At 44.6% G+C, this 20,614-nt stretch overlaps 1 protein-coding gene across 3 annotated transcripts in view; it reads left to right on the plus strand.

The window, feature by feature from the left end:
- LOC124554776 (protein O-linked-mannose beta-1,2-N-acetylglucosaminyltransferase 1-like) overlaps positions 1 to 20,614 on the plus strand; it is a 1,050,404-nt gene that overhangs the window by 224,200 nt on the left and 805,590 nt on the right. The window lies entirely within an intron of this gene.

A 20,614-nucleotide genomic window follows, 5' to 3' on the forward strand; every position in this document is an offset into this window, starting at 1 on the left:
GACTTGATTATTTTCCAACATATGCTCTTCTACAAGGGAGATCAAATACCTATATCTATACTAATAATAAAACTGTAAACCGTCCTGTCTGTCTCTGTCTGAACACCTCCAAAAATACAAGACGAATTTTCATGACGTTTTCACAGGTTACTTGATCGTAGCCTGGGGCAACGTATAGGCTTCATTTCATCAGATTCTGAACACGGAAAAAAAGATATCTTAAGTTAATTTTATCTAAAAACATCTGTTCACTGTAAAAGGGGAGGGCACGATGTTGGGACCACGGATTTACTTCAAGCTTTGTACACCTTTAATAGGCCATTAAAACAACGTAATGTGAAAGTGGTAAGGTGCACTACTCTGGTAATTCCGAGAAAATAGCAAGAGAAGTTTTACGCGTCTATTATGTAACTGATGTATCTGTGCGTAAGTTCCGGACGTTATAGTTCATTATGGTAAAGTGATTAGCGTAAGGCGAATTTGCATGAGGCAACGGTTCGACTCCCGCTTAAACCTTCATTTTTGTGGTACAAGTGTCAATTCTGTGATATTCAAAAAACTGGTACCTACATAGCCTAGGTTGCTACAACAGCAACGTCTCACCACTACGCGTGTTGACTGCAAATGAGGCCTGCCTGTGTGTGTGCAACTCGAATGGTTTAAATGGCTCTGAGCACTATGGGACTTAACATCTATGGTCATCAGTCCCCTAGAACTTAGAACTACTTAAACCTAACTAACCTAAGGACATCACACAACACCCAGCCATCACGAGGCAGAGAAAATCCGTGACCCCGCCGGGAATCGAACCCGGGAACCCGGGCGTGGGAAGCGAGAACGCTACCGCACGACCACGAGATGCGGGCGTGCAACTCGAAGCGTCGAGGTGCCAAGTATGAGGGTCACTCCAAAACAAATGCACACTATTTTTGTAAAAATACAGTTTTCATTCTGCATGTGTGAAAGCTTTACAGTGTGAAGATGCACCCTTCCCGCTTGTTTTCAAACTTAGGTCAACCTGTTCCCGTGCGTGGCGCCGTCACAGCATGCCTTCAAGATGGCCGCTACACTTGACTTTCGTCAGAAGCAACGTGCTGTCATAGAATTCCTGTGCTGTGAAAACGAGAAAGTGGGAAACATCCAAAAGAGGTTGAAAAAGGAGTATGGAGATGCTGCTGTCGCTCGCAGTACAGTTAGTCGGTGGGCAAGCAGGTTACGTAATGAAAGCGGGCACGTTAATATTGAGGATTGTCCTCGCAGCGGCACGCCTCGTACTGCACACACTCCAGAAATTGTGAAGAGAGTTAACGAACTGGTGACTGCTGACAGACGCTTCACAGTGAACGAACTGTCATGCTACGTTGGGATAGGGGAAGCAAGTGTTTGCAGAATACTGAAAGTGTTGGCGTTAAGAAAGGTTTGTGCCAGGTGGGTTCCCAGGATGTTGACAGTGGCTCACAAAGAAACAAGAAAAATGATATGCAACGAACTTTTGGAACAGTACGAGAATGGTGGAGATGAATTTCTTGGAAGAATTGTGAAAGGTGATGAAACATGGCTCTCTTCGTGGAACAAGGTTTGAAGATGATGACTCCCTTGTGCACGCTGCCAAACAGTGGCTCCAATAAGTTGGCCCACAATTTTACCGTGCGGGTATACAGGCGCTGGCTCCAAGATGGCGTAAGGCAGTTGAGAGGGACGGAAATTACGTGGAGAAATGAAAATATTGTTCCTAAAGGATGTATCTACACACTGTAAAACTTTCAAACATGTAGAATAAAAGACGGATTTAAAAAAAAATAGTGTGCATTTCTTTTGGAGTGACCTTCGTAATTCCGGGTACCTTACCAGGTATTTCGAAAATCACGACAGGCATACATTTTCAGGAAAACTCTAAGCGTTTCTTCATTTACTTGTCGATAGTTATAAATATGTTTATTCTAATAAATAAATTTAATTAAACACAGTAAGTAGTCAAATAACTTGAAATTCACTAAAACTTCATGCTAATACACGTGTTTTTTAAATTATAATACTTCTCAAATGTCATATAAATTGTATACAGCGAGCAGGAGTCGGACCGTCACCTCAGACACAAACTCTAATATCCAGCCCCTACGCACAGATACATCAGTTCCATAATAGACGTGTAAAACTTCTCTTGCCATTTCTCGGAACTGCCAGAGTAGTGCACCTTGCTACTTTCACATTATATTGTTTTAATGGCGTACTAAAGGTGTACAAAGCTTGACCCAAACGTCATGGCCTCCCCTTGTTAGTAGTTCGGATGTTTTAATCATCACGGCATAGTACACCAAAGAACCGATAGATGGCGCTGTTAGTTTCGTAGTACGCCAAACAACTAGCAGATGGCGCTGTTAGTTTTCTTTAATTCAGTGATAGAGGTACTTACGGAAGCTTACGTCAGCAACAGAACTAAACGACGTAATCTTATCTTCATAAAAACACAGGAACAGCGAGTTTTCTTCGCTAGGAGACACGGAATAACTAGTGTAGATTTGTGTATTAAGAGCTTAACGGCATTGCTTTCATTCTTCCAGTATGTTTTATGTATATTCTTTGCCAGGAGAAACGATTAATTGAGTTTGTTTCGTTATTTGGGTGCCTACTTATAAAATTTTGATTTCTCTTTGCCTAGACAGTGTCGAGTCTTTCTGATTACATCAGAACGCCTAAAATACTGAGAACTATGTAGTCTCAAGAATCCAGAGAAGATTTTGAGGAGTGACTTGTTGCAGCACGATCGTACTTTAACTTGCTCTTTGGAAACTCCTTCCGAAAACAACTCTCATCGAGGGTGTCATGCATTATCTCGCACCTCAGAACCCTCGACTCACTGAGGCTTAAAGTTACTTGTCTCCAACGCTACATCATAGAAGCGGAAATTTTCACGGGAACTGGTGCAGACGAGGGAGTTTTAACGCCTCGCATCATGCTTATTCTTAATAATTTCTCATTTCGCTTTAAACGTGTTCAATTCCCGGTGAGCTTGCAGCTATCTCATGACCATAAAAAAGCACAAGGCCAGATACTGTGTGCTGCCGCCGAATACCTGGGTGTCAGTTGCTTTTCGCACAACCAGCTCTACCTGGCTCTCTCCCGTGTTGGTGAAGCAAACAACCTCTTCGTTCATGTTCCCAATCGTTCGACTTCAAACGTGGTATACAAAGAAGCTATCTAAGTCAGAAACAAATTCCACATGTAGGATGTCTCAGGCACAGCTATAAATAAATACAGGGGAAATGAGTGTTTCTTAGGGGGTCTGAAATAAAACTGGTATTTACGTTTATTTTTACCTGGACAAAGAGAAATTAAACACTGTGCATAAATGAGGACGTAAATAAGCCAATAACATTTTTAAATGAAATTGTTCAAACAGTGAAAAAGTTAGATTTGTTGAACGAGAAAGATAGTTATCGATGTTATTCTTCACACAGATAGATCACAAGACACAAACGACAAAGTAAAGTGGCACTATTGACTGCCTCCTGATTTCTGTGTGATGTGTCTGCTGAATAACGTTTATTGGGAAAAATACATTTTTTTTTCACGAAACTTTTCTTATTCCTTCAGTTCTAAGCCGTGTGGTGAATTTACGATATACGACCTTTGGCAAGAACATCCACTACGAATATTCCTTTGGTCATTGACAGTCTTTGTTTTCATTAGTAGTTCCTTAATTCCGGTATTTAGATTATTTTTTAAGAAAGGCAGTCCTTCAGTACATCACTTTTATCATCAGATGCAAAACGGCGCAGCAGACAGCTCTCACAACACACATACAATTCTGGAGCCGACTTGTAAAGAAAAAGGATCACCCACGACAAGCGAGACTTAGTACATGAATAATACGCCATGGGCGCTGCTGTAGACTCACTTGCTACCTATAGTCGGCTGAGGCAAGGGAGCTCATGTGAAACGGATAGGGTTTATCTGTCCTGTCAAGTAATTACGCACACGAACCTACAGGATGACAATTATTGAACTACAGGATACAAAATCGTCATAACTTCTGAACGGTTTGCGTTAGAAAGTTCACACTGCACAGTTGGCCGCGGGGCATGATGGGAATTTAGTATGCATATGCATGCTTTTGTTTAGCGACGAGGCCCACTTTCATTTGGATGCGTTCGTCAATGAACAAAATTGGCGTATTGGCCGCGACTGAGAATCCGCATTTCGCGATCGAGAAATCTCTTCATCCTCAGCGGGTGACTGTGTGGTGTGCAGTGTCCAGTCACGGAATAATCGGTGCGATATTCCTTGATGGCACAGTGACTATCGAACGGGATCAGTAGATTTTGGAAGATGATGTAACCCCCGTTATTCAAAGTGAGCCTGACTTCGACAAGATGTGGTTCATGCAAGACGGAGCTCGACCCCATCGAAGCAGGAGAGTGTTTGATGTCCTGGAGTAGCACTTTGGGGACCGCATTCTGGTTCTGGGGTACCCGGAGATCTCTGGTATGGGCCTCGATTGGCAGCCATATTCTCCGAATCTGAACACATGCGACTTCTTTTTGTTGGGATATACTAAAGACAAGATGTACAGCAATAGCCGCAAAACCATTGCTCAGCTGAAGACAGCCATTCAGGAAGTCATCGACAGTATCGATATTCTGACACTTCAGTAGGTCATACAGAATTTCACTATTCGTCTGCGCCACATCATCGCCAATGATGGCAGGTATATTGAACATGTTATAACCTAAATCCGAATATCTGTAGTGACGTTTACATCTTGAATAAAGTGTGTCCACGCCGTAGTTTGTAAATAATTTACGTTTTTTCCCCATATAATTCAATAATTGTCACACTATATGTACCGTTTACCACAGTCCCGATTGATATGCATTAAAAATAACCAAAATATGCATCCACTAAACATGCCGAAAAAATGCACCAAGCTTCTGGAGTTATGCAGTTCAGTATGGGAAATTGGCACTAATGAAGCATCAATTCCACGATTAATAATAGGGAACCAATGTCAGATGCGAGCTCCTTACATACTCAAACCTGTTATTATTAACAGTTTCTATCATCAACCGTAAGAGTTGCAATTTACTATCACCCATGTCTATTACAGTTTACTGCAGCTTTTTAATTCCCTGCTTCAAATGCCTTTCTTTAACATTTCATAATATTTTTCAGGGTTAAAAAAGTTCTCTTGGCTTCACATTAGAGGCCAGAATGTCACTGCAGTAATATCACTAGGAGAATATTCATCCAAATGTTTCTCCATTTCGCCGCTGGCACGGAGCTGACATCATGAATAAAATGAAAGCCGCCATTCCCTGCCTCCGCCTTACTTGCTTTAACAGAGCTGACAACAACAGGCTGCTGCTCCTTGGTAACAGGATCGCACATTTTCAGTGCAGACAGCAAATGAAGTCATGTTTCTTCCTGCCTGCGGTTGCTGAACATAGTTAATTAATTGTGATTTGATGCATGTGTGCTGGCCCTAAATACTTGCTCTCTCACACGCATTAATGTAAACATGGATGCTGCAAAACTAATCTGGGCTAATTGCAGGCAAAATCCTAGTAAACATTTAAAAAATAGAATTATATTTCAAATAACTGCCAACAGAGCTAACGGTACGTGAGCTACCACTTTCTCCGCTTGGTTCAGCAATACAGAAGGAGTGTTTTAAAAATTAATTCTGAACGAAAATGTATTACGTCAGGTGAATTCTGTAACTAATTCCATTTCGTATGCGAAATCCCATTTTTAGTGTACACTGAAAGAACGAGACAAATTTGACATTTGCATTTTTTTACACTTATAAAAATGATATACATTTAAAAGCTAATATATGACATATATGCAAAAATACTCCTTCCATTCATTAACAGTCACAAATCTGTTCTGTAAGACAAATTTAAAAATAATTTCATCTACCGAAGGAAAGCGACAGCAGAACACTCCACAGCGGAGACTATGTTGACTCCTTTTTGAGTACGGAAATCTTACGAACAGATAATTATAAGAATAGAAATTATTTTGACAGGGCTATATTAAACTTTGTAGTTTTTAAGTATTAGTGTACATAAAGTTTGTGAATTAGTGCCAAAAACCCACCAGTGCACCAGAGATCCTTTCTGCTTGGGCTGAATTGTGGTAAATATTGCACAATGTGGCATCATTGAATGGCAATACGAAAAACAAATAAGTTTATATTTCATATAATACCATGAAAGTGGGACGTTTAACAGGTCTTTGAAACTATCTTCAGGACTAAGAAGTTGACTTCTTCGTCACCATTAAACGGTTATATTTTTTTGGTGAGTGACACAGTTCTTTCAGTCCAGTTTTGTGTAAAGCACTGAACGTAATTCAGCCAATATGTTTTCTCTAAACCATACGCTGACTAACTTGGTCATAGTGTTGTATACTTACAGTATCTTTAAATCAGTGACTCGCTTTCATAAATGCTGTGCATCTGTAACTCGAAAAATTCACTTTCAAGTTACGTTACATTTAACTGTGATTTATGAATGTATCTAAGAAACAATTGGGTATAGAATCTTGTGTTTTCCACATGTACAATGTTCGAAATGAGATAATTACGCATATTACAACACTGTAAAATATCATTGCGCTTTGTGTTGTTTAGGTAAACATAAAACAAACCCATTTTTTCATCTAATTCTGGAAGAAGGCGGTGGTTAGTCGCAGTCGCTACAAAATTCTCCTGTCAAGTCACAAGAGCCTTGCTACTGCATCAAGCTCATTATTTTCACAATAATTTTGTGGTTTTTTTCCCTGTATTATTCCCACTTCCCGTCTTTGACATCTATTCGACGATATCAAGGGACTGCTTCTCGACAGTACTGCAATATCGCTTTAATCCACTTGGTGAAATTCGAACAGGAGACTAACACCTCTCTTCGCCATCGTTGGTTGGTTGAATTGGCGGAAGGGACCCAACAGCGAGGTCATCGGTCCCATCGGATTAGGGATGGATGGGTATGAAGTCGGCCGTGCCCTTTCAAAGGAACCATCCCGGCATTTGCCTAAAACGATTTATCGCCATGCTAATCGTTCTCTCTGTAGAATAGTGATCCTATATTCTGGATCCTGACCACAGACACACGATGCGGTAAGGAGCTGCACGATTCGTTGAAGGATAATTCATTTCTGAAGCGAACATTATAGAGGAGTAATCAAACGGTAGTGGGTGCTTAACAAGGATGACGGCGTGCACCGAATGAAATCGTAGCTTTCTAGTAGCGTTCTTCCGGAGACGACATAAGATACCAGCACCCAACACAGCTATGTCAAGTGATGACCACGAAGGTGAACTAGAAGAATTCAAGCTCAGCAGTGGCATACATAGCTGTAATTGCCGATGTAGTTACTTTAGGTTGTTCGTGTGCCGTCTGGACAGACCCCTGTCTGGTCAGAAGCTGAAAGATGCTTACCCTTGCACACATGTCTTGTGCTTCTCACTATGAAGAATATGGACCAAACTTACAGCGCTTAGAAGACGCACGGAAAACGTTACGTTTGTAACTGCCACATTTGATTTCAAGGACTGCACAACGTGGTCCAGAACGTAGAAAATTATTCTGGCTAAAGAACTTAAGCCAGAGGACTGGATTAAGCACAGAATCGCTATTCAGATAAGTCATGATAAACAACGTATCATACTACCGATCGCCAATGTTCGTGGGCGACGATGCATTTGAAGAACGAGATTGCGCGAACTTTCACGGATCCATATTTGTGAAAATCAGGTCTATTGAGGTTTCCAGATAAATGAAATGTTACTTAATGGAACCGACAAACCTTCTTATTCGACAATGAGTACAAAATAATGCAAGAGCTCCAGTTCGTATGGAATGTCTTGTAATTGCTGCCTGGTATCTATCTCACTGTTAAAAAAATTAACTGCCGTGTTGGCAGACTCGCTGCATCCATTTCTGGGTGCTCCGGCGAAAACTTTCATGCACTTTGTCTCCTTGATGTTAATGTACATATATCAAAAAAGTTTTTTCCGAGAGTCCCGGAACCTGTACAGGAAACTGGAATAGAGAGCAACATAAACATTATTTCCGCCCTTTTTATTGCTCATGAAAACCACACATTGCATGTTGTACCACCATATAGCGAGACATTCAGAGGTGGTGGTCCAGATTGCTGTACCGGTACCTCAAATACCCAGTAGCACGTCCTCTTGCATTGATGCATGCCTGTATTCGTCGTGGTATACTATCCACAAGTTCATCAAGGCACTGTTGGTCCAGATTGTCCCACCCCTCAACTGCGATTCGGCGTAGATCCCTCAGAGAGGTTGGTGGGCCACGTTCACCATAAACAGCCTTTATCAGTCTATCCCAGGCATCTTCGATAGGGTTCATGTCTGGAGAACATGCTGGTCACTCTAGTCAAGCGATGTCATTATCCTGAACGAAGTCACTCACAATATGTACACGGTGGGAGCGCGAATTATCGTCCATTAAGACGAATATTTCGCCAGTATGCTGCAGATATGGTTGCACTATCGGTCGGAGGATGCCATTCACGTATCGTACAGCCGTTACTGCGCCTTCCATGGCCACCAGCGGCGTACGTCGGCCCCACATAATGCCTCCCCAAAACAACAGGGAACCTCCACCTTGCTGCACTCGCTGGACAGTGTGTCTAAGGCGTTCAGCCTGACCGGGTTGCCCCCAAACACGTCTCCGTCGATTGTCTGGTTGAAGGCATATGAGACACTCATCGGTGAAGAGAACGTGATGCCAGTCCTGAGCGGTCCATTCGCCATGTTGCTGGGCCCATCTGTACCGCGCTGCATGGTATCGTGGTTGCAGAGATGGACCTCGCCATGGACGTCGGGAGTGAAGTTGCGCATCAGGCCGTCTGTTGCGCACAGTTTGAGTCGTAACATGAGTTCCTATGGCTGCACTAAAAGCGTTATTCATCATTGTGGCGATGCTGTCAGGGTTTCTCCGAGCCACAATCCGTTGGTTGCGGTCATCCACTGCAGTAGTAGTCGTTGGGCGGCCTGAGCGAGGCATGTCATCGACAGTTCCTGTCTCTCTGTATCTCCTCCATATCCGAACAACATCGCTTTGGTTCACTCCGAGACGCCTGGACACTTCCATTGTTGAGAGCCCTTCCTACCACAAAGTAACAATGCGGACGCGATCGAACAGCGGCATTGACCGTCTAGGCATGGTTGAACTACAGAAAACACGAGCCGAGTACCTCCTTCCTGGTGGTATGACTGAAATTGATGGGCTGTCGGACCCCCTCCGTCTAATAGGCGCTGCTCATGCATGGTTGTTTACATTTTTGGGTGGGTTTAGTGACATCTCTGAACAGTCGAAGGGATTATGTCTGTGATACAGTATACACAGTCAACGTCTATCTTCATGAGTTCTGGGAACCGGGTTGACGCAAAACTTTTTTTGTTGTGTGTATATTTAGTCTCCCTGCCCGTCTTCTTCTTGGGTGGCTCGTGGATTCTCTTTCGCCAAATTTTTTTATCACCTTTCTGCAGAAATCGTAGGAAGAACCGTCTTCACACCCCTCGAACAGCAACGACGTTGTCTCTCTTAACTACTCAAGCGCTCTCCAGTTAGTAGGCTCTTTGGATAATGTTTTCGTGTTTTCTAACAGCGACAGTTACGTAGACAAAGACAAGAAAATAATAAATTATGTTTCACATACAATTTCATTCCGAATCTAAAGTCAAGATTGAAGATTCATACTTTCCTACGCTAGATCACATATTTGCATGGAAGGTTGATGAAAATATACCCTAACGAAATCGTCCGACGATTTCTAATCACAGAGTCTCGGGACATCATCACAGACTAAGTATTTTATTCCATTTGAAGTTCAGTGTAATAACAAGAAAACGTCGTTCTTTTCTGCACAAACAGAAAAATAAAGTTTTATGTGTCCAATGTAGTATCTTCATTACGGGAACCGATTACTTAACCTTGTTCATTGAAGATCCGTGAAAGCCCCTGCCATAACAGCACCAGTTGGTACAGTAAGTCCCTAGGTGATACAGTTTTAACGGACATCTAGCTTAATAAAGTTTCATCGCGGTAATTTTTATCCGTATGTTCTTTGTTTTCATGTGTCTCTTATTACCTCAGGAGGGCGTTGAAATGTAGTGTTGACTACACCACTATTCTCATGCACTCATCTATCACCTGTATTAAAACTGTTATACTTATGATACAACATTGACACTGTTTCAATGAATGTGCCAATGCCCGCAGAGAAAAGAAACCTTCCCAGATCGGAGAGAAGAAGGGTTAGAGTTTTATGTCCCGTCGACAGCAAGGTCATTAGGGACGGAGCAACAATCTCCGATTAGAATGAATGTAAAAAGGAATTGGCCGTGACGTCTTCAAAGGGACCACCCCGCATTTGCTCGGAGCGATTTAGGGAAATCACGGAAAACTTAAATCTGGATGACGGGACGTGGATTTGAACCGTCGTCCTCCCGAATGCGAGTTCAGTGTGCTCAGCTCTGCGTCAGCTCTCTCGGTCCCAACTAGGAAATCTAGCCTACTGCTTGTGGTTTTACAGCTAACAACTCCACGTGAGTTTACTTACTTATGTATGTTGTGGTTAAAAGGTACGGGAGTGCCTTGTGGGAAACAGCAAAAATGCTGTAAATGGCTCGCGGAATTAAAATTAAACATTTACACTCCGCATAATGGATGCTGTGGGCTCAGGAGAGCACGCGGCAGCAGGAGGAAGTGCCAAGTTCCATTAAGAGCAAACGATTATGCTTATCAGCAAATCCATCTGTAAAAATGTTAACTCATCATGACAGAGAGAGAGAGAGAGAGGGGGGGGGGGGAGAAAAGAGGGAGATATATTTCATAATATAAAGGTTTTAGCACGAACAGCAGATCTTAAGACAGTGATTATGAAATCTATACTGATATCTTTGTATTTTCCGCAGAATGGTTGGACTGGACTTTAAACCCTGTTCATCCTGAATACGAGCCTAGCGTTCTTAACTACAGTACTACCCAGTTCCGTCACATATCACCAGTCACAAATGAGTTTCGTTAAAATCCGCTCGTTTGTTACATATGCTCCTTACCTGATTTGTACGCAACATATTCACAAAACTGTGTATCTGTACCTGTCGATATATAGCATAGTATTTATATAAACAGTTTAAAATATAATTCGCGGTTTTGTCGTATCGGAAGAGTTACTGAAAGTACGAGCGATCTAACAGACAACGTAGTGCCATGAACTGTAGTCTACCACATAAAAAAGGGTAAGTTTTTTCGGTATTTACGCCACCCGGTCCCCCTACCCGCTGGGAATCTGACGTTCTGTTAATTGATAAATACATCCTTCAACGTCTGCTTTACAGATTTTTAATACGTATCGATTCGCCTGAAACAGCTCTCGAGCCATCGCTATCTGTGAAACAGAACTGATCCACAGCTACTTTGTTAGCAGCCGGCACTGCAGCGCATCGAGTTAATGAAAACCTTCTCTGGCCATATCGCGATGAGTTGAGTACAAGATTAGAGCACGTATCCGTAAACCGAGTTAGTGGAACAGAAAAGAAAAAATATTGGTGACGATGGTTCGTTTCCTGCAGAAAGAGAAACCATATTTACGCAAGGTATTGACGTGGAGTGCCGTCCGGAGTGGATTAATTTTTCGGATTCAGGGGAGCAGAATAAGGAACACGGGAGACGGACGGCGGAATATTCCCCCCACGTACCATAATGCTGATTGAGGCCTCTTGATTTCGTTCAGCGGCTTCCCTTAAGTCGTTGCTTCATTACGCCGTTCAGATGAAGCTGCTTTCAGCTCGCCGGACCCAGCGTATTAAGCAGGCAGCCTCGTTAACAGGCTTTTCGCGTGGTTGTTCCTGAAAATAAAAAGGGCCAAGGGTTTTATTTTCGTGCCGTTAGTGCGGCGGCAGAGAGCTCTAAGAACCGGAACTAATAGACTTAACACGGCCCGTTAAGTCTCTCACAGAACTACCTTAGTTCATACGGACATTCGAGATTAGTGTATTCCTGAAAGACAGGAGTCGTAGAACTTTGTCAGGAGACGTGAAAGGCTGATCTTAAATGCAGAGCTAAAGCTAACGTGTTCTTTTCGATTTAGAGAAGTACTTAAAGGTCACCGAAATCAGTGGGTAGTTAAGCTCGTTTTATTCCAGTACACATTTTTTCTTATGCTACCGAGCGACTTGGCGGGATGACTGGAACACGAGAAGAGCAAATTAACCTAGGCATTACGTGTGTTTCACCTGATCTGTCCGGGTGAAGTGAAATGGTATGATAATAATTGGTACACGCCTTTCGTGTTTTGCGAAACAAACAGCGAGATCGTGCTCAGGTAGCAGCCGGCTGAGCAATTCAGCTCTCACCACGTACCTTAACTGAGCTGGTTGCCCGCATCTCGTGGTCGTGCGGTAGCGTTCTCGCTTCCCACGCCCGGGTTCCCGGGTTCGATTCCCGGCGGGGTCAGGGATTTTCTCTGCCTCGTGATGGCTGGGTGTTGTGTGCTGTCCTTAGGTTAGTTAGGTTTAATTAGTTCTAAGTTCTAGGGGACTGATGACCATAGATGTTAAGTCCCATAGTGCTCAGAGCCATTTGAACCATTTTTGAGCTGGTTGTGTCCTCATGTGCTTTTCTGTAGCATATCTCTAAAGGCACTCTTCATCTGGAAAGTGGACAGTGGCTGCTTGTTCAAAGAGACGTCTGGGACGCCATTTAAAAAGACAATTTGATAACAGTCGTTTCAGCAGTGTATACTGTCAAATAAAAACTGTAGTTTTGAAATAAATTAGCAGAAAATAAGCGAATCAGTTTGGGTGAAATCAATGAATATGAAATGATATGGTAAGGTGAACATATCTGCAGGAGGCTCCGACGTCACCTTTCATTTCATTCAGCGACAAACAAACTTTGTATGTGTAGAGTGACATGTCAGTCTGGTTATAGTTAAACTTTCGCTACCTGAGAAGGCTTCAATGAAAACCGAGTGACCGTAGGACATTATAAATTTGGGGAAACATTTTCAATGACCTGCGGCAGAGAAATAACTAATAAACCATTGAAAGGAACACATTTTAATTAGATGAGAGGGTAACATTTGTTAACTGCGTACAATGTTTACGTTCTAGGTTATACACGTTGCTGAATTTGACGACCATCTGAATCCACAACAGCCTGGAACCGCACTAGAGATTGCTCTGCTGCTGCCCAGAACATCTCAGGTGGACCATGTCAAGCTCAGCTGGGCGTGACACAGTTCTTGCTCTATTTGAAGGTCGGACATTGCGTCCTGCTTTCTCAGCCATGACAACAGTAACTACTTCAACAATTGCGGCGCAACTGGCCGTCTGCGTCTCCCAAGAAATTCCCAAATCGCCAGTAATTCGAACTTCCGAATCATGTTCGTCAAGCCGGCCGGAGTGGCCGAGCGGTTCTAGGCGCTACAGTCTGGAACCGCGCGACCGCTACGGTCGCAGGTTCGAATCATGCCTCGGGCATGGATGTGTGTTATGTCCTTAGGTTAGTTAGGTTTAAGTAGTTCTAAGTTCTAGGGGACTGCTGACCTCAGAAGTTAAGTCGCATAGTGCTCAGAGCCATTTGAACCATGTTCGTCAATCCCTGTGCGGAAAGAAGACTTCTCTGTATTTATCTACTATGGCGATACTCGCGAACAGCAGCATCGCTATTGCTGTTGCTTTGATAAAATAGCTTTACGAGTAAAGCCCTCGCTACTTTGTCCATACCCATGTTGATTATGTGCAGTTGTACTGCATACTCGTTTGTGTGTGTGTGTGTGTGTGTGTGTGTGTGTGTGTGTGTGTGTGTGTGTTTTCACAAAAGTACTACCACCTCGTGGCTGGACTTCGTAGGTGTAAAGGGAGAAGGGGTAATTTTCTATTTATTTCTACCTGAGAATGGTATTGAGCATTAGGTCCTTTGAGCCTCCTAAGGTGTTGATTGCTTTATTACATTTCATTTAATGGCACATACTGTTCCAGTTGACTTTATACACTGAAGAGCCAAAGGAACTTGTAAAACTACGTAATATCGTGTGGGGACCCCGCGAGCACGCAGAAGAGCCGCAACACGACGTGGCATGAACTCGACTGATGTCCGAAGTAGTGCTGGAGGGAACTGACACCATTTAATCCTGCAGAGTTGTCCAAAGATCCATACGAGTACGCGCGGGGGGGGGGGGGGGGGGGGGGGGAAATCTCATCTGAACAGCGCGTTGGATGGCATCCCAGATATGCTGAATAATGTTCATGCCTGGGGAGTTTGGTGGCCAGCGGAAGTATTTAGGCTCAGAAGAGTGTTAGAGTGTTCCTGGAGCCACTCTGCAGCAGTTCTGGACGTGTGGGGCGTCGCATTGCCCTGCTGGAATTGCTAAAGTTCGCCGGAATGCACAATGGACACGAGTGGATGCAGGTGATCAGACAGGATGCTTACGTAAGTGCCGAGTGTCAGAGTCGTATCTAGACGTATCAGGAGTTCCATATCACTCTAACTGCACACGCCCCACACCATTACAGAGCCTCCACCAGCTTGAACAGTCCCTGCTGACATGCAGGGTTCACGGATTCATGAGGTTGTCTGCATACCCGTACACGTCCATCCGCTCAATACAATTGGAAATGAGACTCGTCCAACAAGGCAACATGTTTCCATCCATCAACAGTCCAATGTCGGTGTTGACGGGCCCAGGCGAGGCGTAAAGCTTTGTGTCGCGCAGTCATCAAGGGTACACGAGTGGGCTTCGGCTCCGACAGCCCATATCGATGATGTTTCGTTAAATGGTTCGCACGCTGACACTTGTTGATGGTCCAGCATTGAAATCTGCAGCAATTTGCGGAAGAGTTGTACTTCTGTCACGCTGAACGATTTTCTTCAGTCGTCGTTGGTCCCGTTCTTGCAGGATCTTTTTCCGGCCGCAGCGATGTCGGAGATTTGATGTTTTACCGCATTCCTGATATTCACGGTACTCTCCTGAAAAGGTCGTACAGGAAAATCCCCACATCATCGCTACCTCGGAGATGCTGTGTCTCATCGCTCGTGTTCCGACTATAACTCCAGGTTCAAACTCACTTAAATCTTGATAACCTGCCAACGTAGCAACAGTAACCGATTTAACAACTGCGCCAGACACTTGTTGTCTTATATAGGCGTTGCCGACGGTAGCGCCGTATTCTACATATTGACATATCTCTGTATTTGAATGTGCATGCCTATACCAGTTTCTTTGGTGCTTCAGTGTATTTCTGCCACATAACGTTACATTAATTTTTCGTTTTTTATTTTGTTTGTGAACTTACATTACTCTGTTATATCAATGAGGTGTTTCGATAATAGCCCGTGGAGCTCTGATCTATAAGATTGCTGTTTCAGGTGATCCCCAGGAGAAGAATCCATATAGGATTGACGGTAGGTTCGTTGTTTGGTGAAAGCGTAGTTTGGTCCTCACAATCAGATGCTGACTCGACAGCAGTGGGTGTAATTGGTGAAACAGGTGCATGGTGCTCTTACGTTTTCCCTGAACATGGCCCTTGAAGAGAAGTTTCAGGTCCAATATCACTCGCAGGTATTTCACCTGATTTGTTCAAGGGGGTGCAATGTCGTGCAGTGTTAGATGATCTCTGAGTTCGAGCTGACAGCGAGTAAACACAATGGCCTTCGTCTTCTCCACATTCAGGGTGATACGGATTACTGCTGTCCATGATTGAATAAGTGTAAGCTGACGCTGGAGGCGCCGTATCACTGCATCGACTCTGGCTGGTGATAAAGATCGCTGTATCGTGCACGAATTGCTCAAGAACGACTTGTGGAAGTAACGGCAGGTCACTGATATACAAGATGAATAGAAAAGAGGACAGAACAGAAACTTGAAGAGTATCCTCCAGCAGTTGTTGAATGCAGGACCACTTACCATCTATTCGGACAAAGCAGCCCCTATCTTGAAGATGGCTGTCAATAATCATTGTGCAGTAGTCCAGGGCGGTGGGGATATCATACAGTTTGGTGAGAAGTTTATTTCTCCACACTGTATCATTTGCCTTTTCAAAATCAAGAATGGCCGCCACTGTATAGTTCGCACAGTTCATATTATATGCTGTATACACAGTAACCTAGAGGAATTGGAGTTCGGCCAACAGGTGTGGCTGGAAGGATAACTGGTCTGGGCGTATCACATCCCCTGCAGTGATTGCTGGCCGAAGTTGTTGGAGTATGATCCGTTCCAGTACTCTACCGAGCGAGGTGGCGCAGTGGTTAGACACTGGACTCGCATTCGGGAGGACGACGGTTCAATCCCGCGTCCGGCCATCCTGATTGAGGTTTTCCGTGATTTCCCTAAATCACTCCAGGCAAATGCCGGGATGGTTCCTCTGAAAGGGCACGGCCGACTTCCTTCCCCATCCTTCCCTAATCCGATGAGACCGATGACCACGCTGTCTGGTTTCCTTCCCCAAACAACCAACCAACCAACCGTTCCAGTATTCTGAACAGTGTTGGCGGCAGAGGGCTGATGGGTCGATGGTTTTGTGGTTGGTGGCGGTCCTCCCTGGGTTTGGTAGTGGTACTATGCGAACAATCTTCCCATCAGATGGGAAGAATCCTAATGAGAGGCAACTGTTAAAAAGGCGGGTTATCAACACTAGTGGTTTGTGCGGCAACTTCTTCAACTCTCCGTTTGTTATAGCATCTGGTCCAGGGTCTGGGTGTTTACCAAGTCGTCATACAGTAGAGTGGATCTCCACCGGTGTCATTGGTACTGGTTCCATCTGTTGTGCCATCCATCAGATACCTTCTGCCTGGTGCTGTATTCTTATCTCCTCCTATTCGGCGGCGTCCTCATGTGCTAAAACATTCTGTGCCACATAAGTTGTAGCAAACAGTTCTATCTGCTCCATGGGTCAAATAATGGGCCCATTGGTCCCAGAAGTGTCACTTTCGCTGGCCTTGGGTTTCGGTGGGCCTGTACCAGGCCCCATTTATCCCTGGTGAGTAAGATGAGAACAGCCGTCTTATCTTCCCACTTTTATTGGCGAAATCCAACAGCTCCGTAATGTAACTCCCTATAGAGTCGCTTAAGTTCTGGGCGTTCCGATAAAGCTGCCAGCGTCTTCGCACACTGTTTCAAAGGTTATTCAAGTCCTGGGGCTGTGATGAAAACTCTTCACTGTGCAATGCGCATCATTCAGTTTGGCTATACGCTGACGGCAGGTCCTTCGGATCTTTCCTGTCAATACAGAGGCGGCCTCCTCTATGAGAACTGTTGTCGATACGTCTGTTGGGCGAACTTTGTTTGCTAAGGAACGCGTGATACTTGTCCCAGTTCGTGGTCCACTGTAGTAGACGCCATAGGTATTCCAGCGTCCCTGTGACGATGCCGACCACCAGATTATGCCCACACATCAGATAGTTAATGGTTTGAAGGCGCAGATCATGTTAACTGCAGTTATTTCCAGAGATGTAAATTGTTGCAGTGCGGGGGGAACGTGTATGAACAATCGCTTGATATATATGGCTATGCTGCCCTCGGCCATTTGCTCTGTCCGTCCGGTGTCCCACCATGTTGCATAAGTCGAAAGGTTGGGTTAGGCGGAGGTGTGTTTCAGGTCAGGAATAGAATATCGATGTTAAAACGAGTGAGGAACTCCTCGAGTTCCACCTTCTTACGGCAGATACTGTTCGCATTGAATATGCAGAATGAAAGGATATCCAGCCTTGTTGGTCTGTAGGCCATTACTGTGGGCGAATGTCTTCATGGTTCCACCTTCTAAGGTGAGTAATTTTTATAGGAAATCGGATGCTTCATTAAATTTTCGTAAGGTCCCTTGAAGGACTGTAAAAATGTTCTTTTGGAGCAGATACGCTAAATATTATGTTACGCTTGTGGCCAACTTTATGGCTTCCGAGAAGTCAAACTGTGAATGCGTGTTCGTTGAGGTCGCGCTAGGCTGTTGACCTCTGGTGCCAGATGCCAGCTGAAATGCGTCAGGAGGCTCCGACGCAAAGACGGGAACTCCTTTTCGTTGGCAACATTCAGTTGCCTGATGGTGACGAGATGTTATTTTTGTCTGGTCTGTGCTGCTTGTCCCCGTGCAGTATAAATCCACAGTGCGTCCTGGAATTTGTAGCACCCTCTCCATGTAACAGGATGTTCACCTTTACAATTTACACATTTTGCCTTTTGGTCTGGAGGTTTTTGGGAAGCCTTGGGCTGGTGTTGGTCCATGCACTCCACACAATGAGGTGGCAGATGGCAATAATTGGCGCTATGGAAGAAATGTTGACATCTTCTGCATTGCGGAGACTACTGTTTTAATTGACATGTTTCAGTTACCACTTTGGTTCAAAATTCAAATGGCTCTGAGCACTATGGGACTTAACTACTGAGGTCATCAGTCCCCTATAACTTAGAAATACTTAAACCTAACTAACCTAAGGACATCACACACATCCATGCCCGAGGCAGGATTCGAACCTGCGACCGTAGCGGTCGCGCGGTTCCAGACTGTAGCGCCTAGAGCCACCCGGCCACCCCGGCCGGCACCACTTTGGTGTCGAGAAGAAGTTTGACGTCATATATTGACTCGATGGCTGGGTCTGCCAGCAGGGTCACACGGTAGACTGGCTGTGGTATTAGTTTGCTGGTTTTCTTGTCTCTCGATTTAAACTGATGTCATGAGACCTATTACAAACCGATGTTGTACAGAGCTTGTGCTATCTCCTCTTCTGTGATTTCCGAGGGAAGATACTTGATGACGGCTTTGAGGGACTTGTCGGTTGCCGACTGGTGTGTAAAAAACGGAATTTTTGAATCCTTGAAAAACCGTAGGCCGATCCGCTGGTCAGTCAATGATGATAAGTGATACTTGAGTGTATCGCCCTTATAAATCGCGCTTATGCGTCCTTCTACATGTTTCTTCTTTTCACTGTTCAGTAGCAGGTATTGCCCTGAGCTTTGGCTGGTAATAGGTGGTATCCTCGCTGTTGGCATTGGCGGGTTTTGCGTCGGTCCAGCCTTTGACTCATTGCTCGTTCCAGCTGCGCTCTTTCTGTTGACACATCCATCTGATCGTCGTCAGGCTGTAGCGGCGCGTATTTGTTCGAGGTGGGTACAAGGTGCAGTCGTTTCGCGATGTCCACTGCTTCATGCGAGTTTCTGTATTTTCTTCTCAATCTTTGATGGATAACAAGTTGAAACTTTTGGTCTTCGTCCTGATTGGGTGATTGAGCATCGTCGTTGTCCGACACGCTCGGTGGCTCAGAATGAGACGAACTTGGTAACTATGTCGATTCCGCTGTATTAGGTGCGATGTCTCCTCCATTATCAGTGGTAGGTGGCATTATTTCACGTCTGTCTGCGAGTCCTTTAGCACCACGTTCATTTCGGAGTCTTGTGACCTAGGCGGTGATAAGGTGGTCTGGTGCCGTCGACCACAGTTGAATTGTCTGGGAAGGAAGAGTGTGTGGTTCTAGTGAAACGATCCTGCTTGATTCCGCCTACTGGCTTCCCGACTGAACCTGTGCCTGAGAGGGCGAGGGTTGACCGTAAGGCGGGGCCCTGGCGCTCTGTTGCCCTCTGCGCGTACTGGTCCTGCATGTGCCGTGTCCTTTGCCTAGTTCGTCGTAAGCCGCCGCTGTCCGTCCGCGTTGCTAGGGCGGACGTAAGTGGAGCGGCCGGTGGGGTCGCTGGCAGGGCAAGCCCCGCTGGGCAGCCATCGTCCAATTTCTGCACGGCCGCCCGCATGCCTTGGTTCTTCCCACGTGGCATCGCCCACTCGACTGACGTGTACTGCACCCTGATGCTTGTGTTTCAACCCTACGCCATTGTACCAGTACCGCCACCTATCGACGCTAGTCAGGCACTAACATTACTAACAACGCAAATTCTGCAGCGCACTATCTGAACAACATTCCTATGAAGTTTGGTACCTGTACGCTAAATACATTTTGAAACCAAAAAATGCCGCACTACGAAGCAATTATCCGAATGGGACGGAAATCGGTTGATGTGACGTACATGTACAGACAAACAAATGCTTGCAATTTTGGAAAATTTGGATGATTTAGTCAAGAAAGAGAACTTCACAAATGGAGCAAGTCAATAAAGCGTTGGTCCATCTCTGGCCTTTGTGCAAGCAGTTATTCGGCTTGCCATTGACTAAGTTTTTCGATGTCCTCCTGAGGGATAGGTTGCCAAATTCTGTTCAATATCTGCCTTAGATCGTCAAAATACCGAATTTATGATAGGCCGTGTGGCTCACTAGGTAGCGTCGGAGATTGGAAACCTGATAACCAATGGATCGCTGGTTTGGTTATTGCTCTAGTCTTTTTTTTTGTTGTTGTTTTTTTCGTTAGTTTGAATAACTACATTATTTAAATATAAAATTCATCAAATATATGCTAATTAACCCTCTGGTCCAGTTGTCCACTGCTGTGAACAGCTGTTAATGTCGCTTCTTTGGCGTTTTTAATTAGTCCTGAGGCTGCAAATGCAGTCCACTGCAGTGTACACTGGTGCTATACCATTCGCGCAGTTTCAGCCAGAAGACTGATTAAAAACGTCGAAGAACCGACAT

This window comes from Schistocerca americana, chromosome X (genome assembly GCF_021461395.2).
Source record: "Schistocerca americana isolate TAMUIC-IGC-003095 chromosome X, iqSchAmer2.1, whole genome shotgun sequence".
Classification (NCBI taxonomy): domain Eukaryota; kingdom Metazoa; phylum Arthropoda; class Insecta; order Orthoptera; family Acrididae; genus Schistocerca; species Schistocerca americana.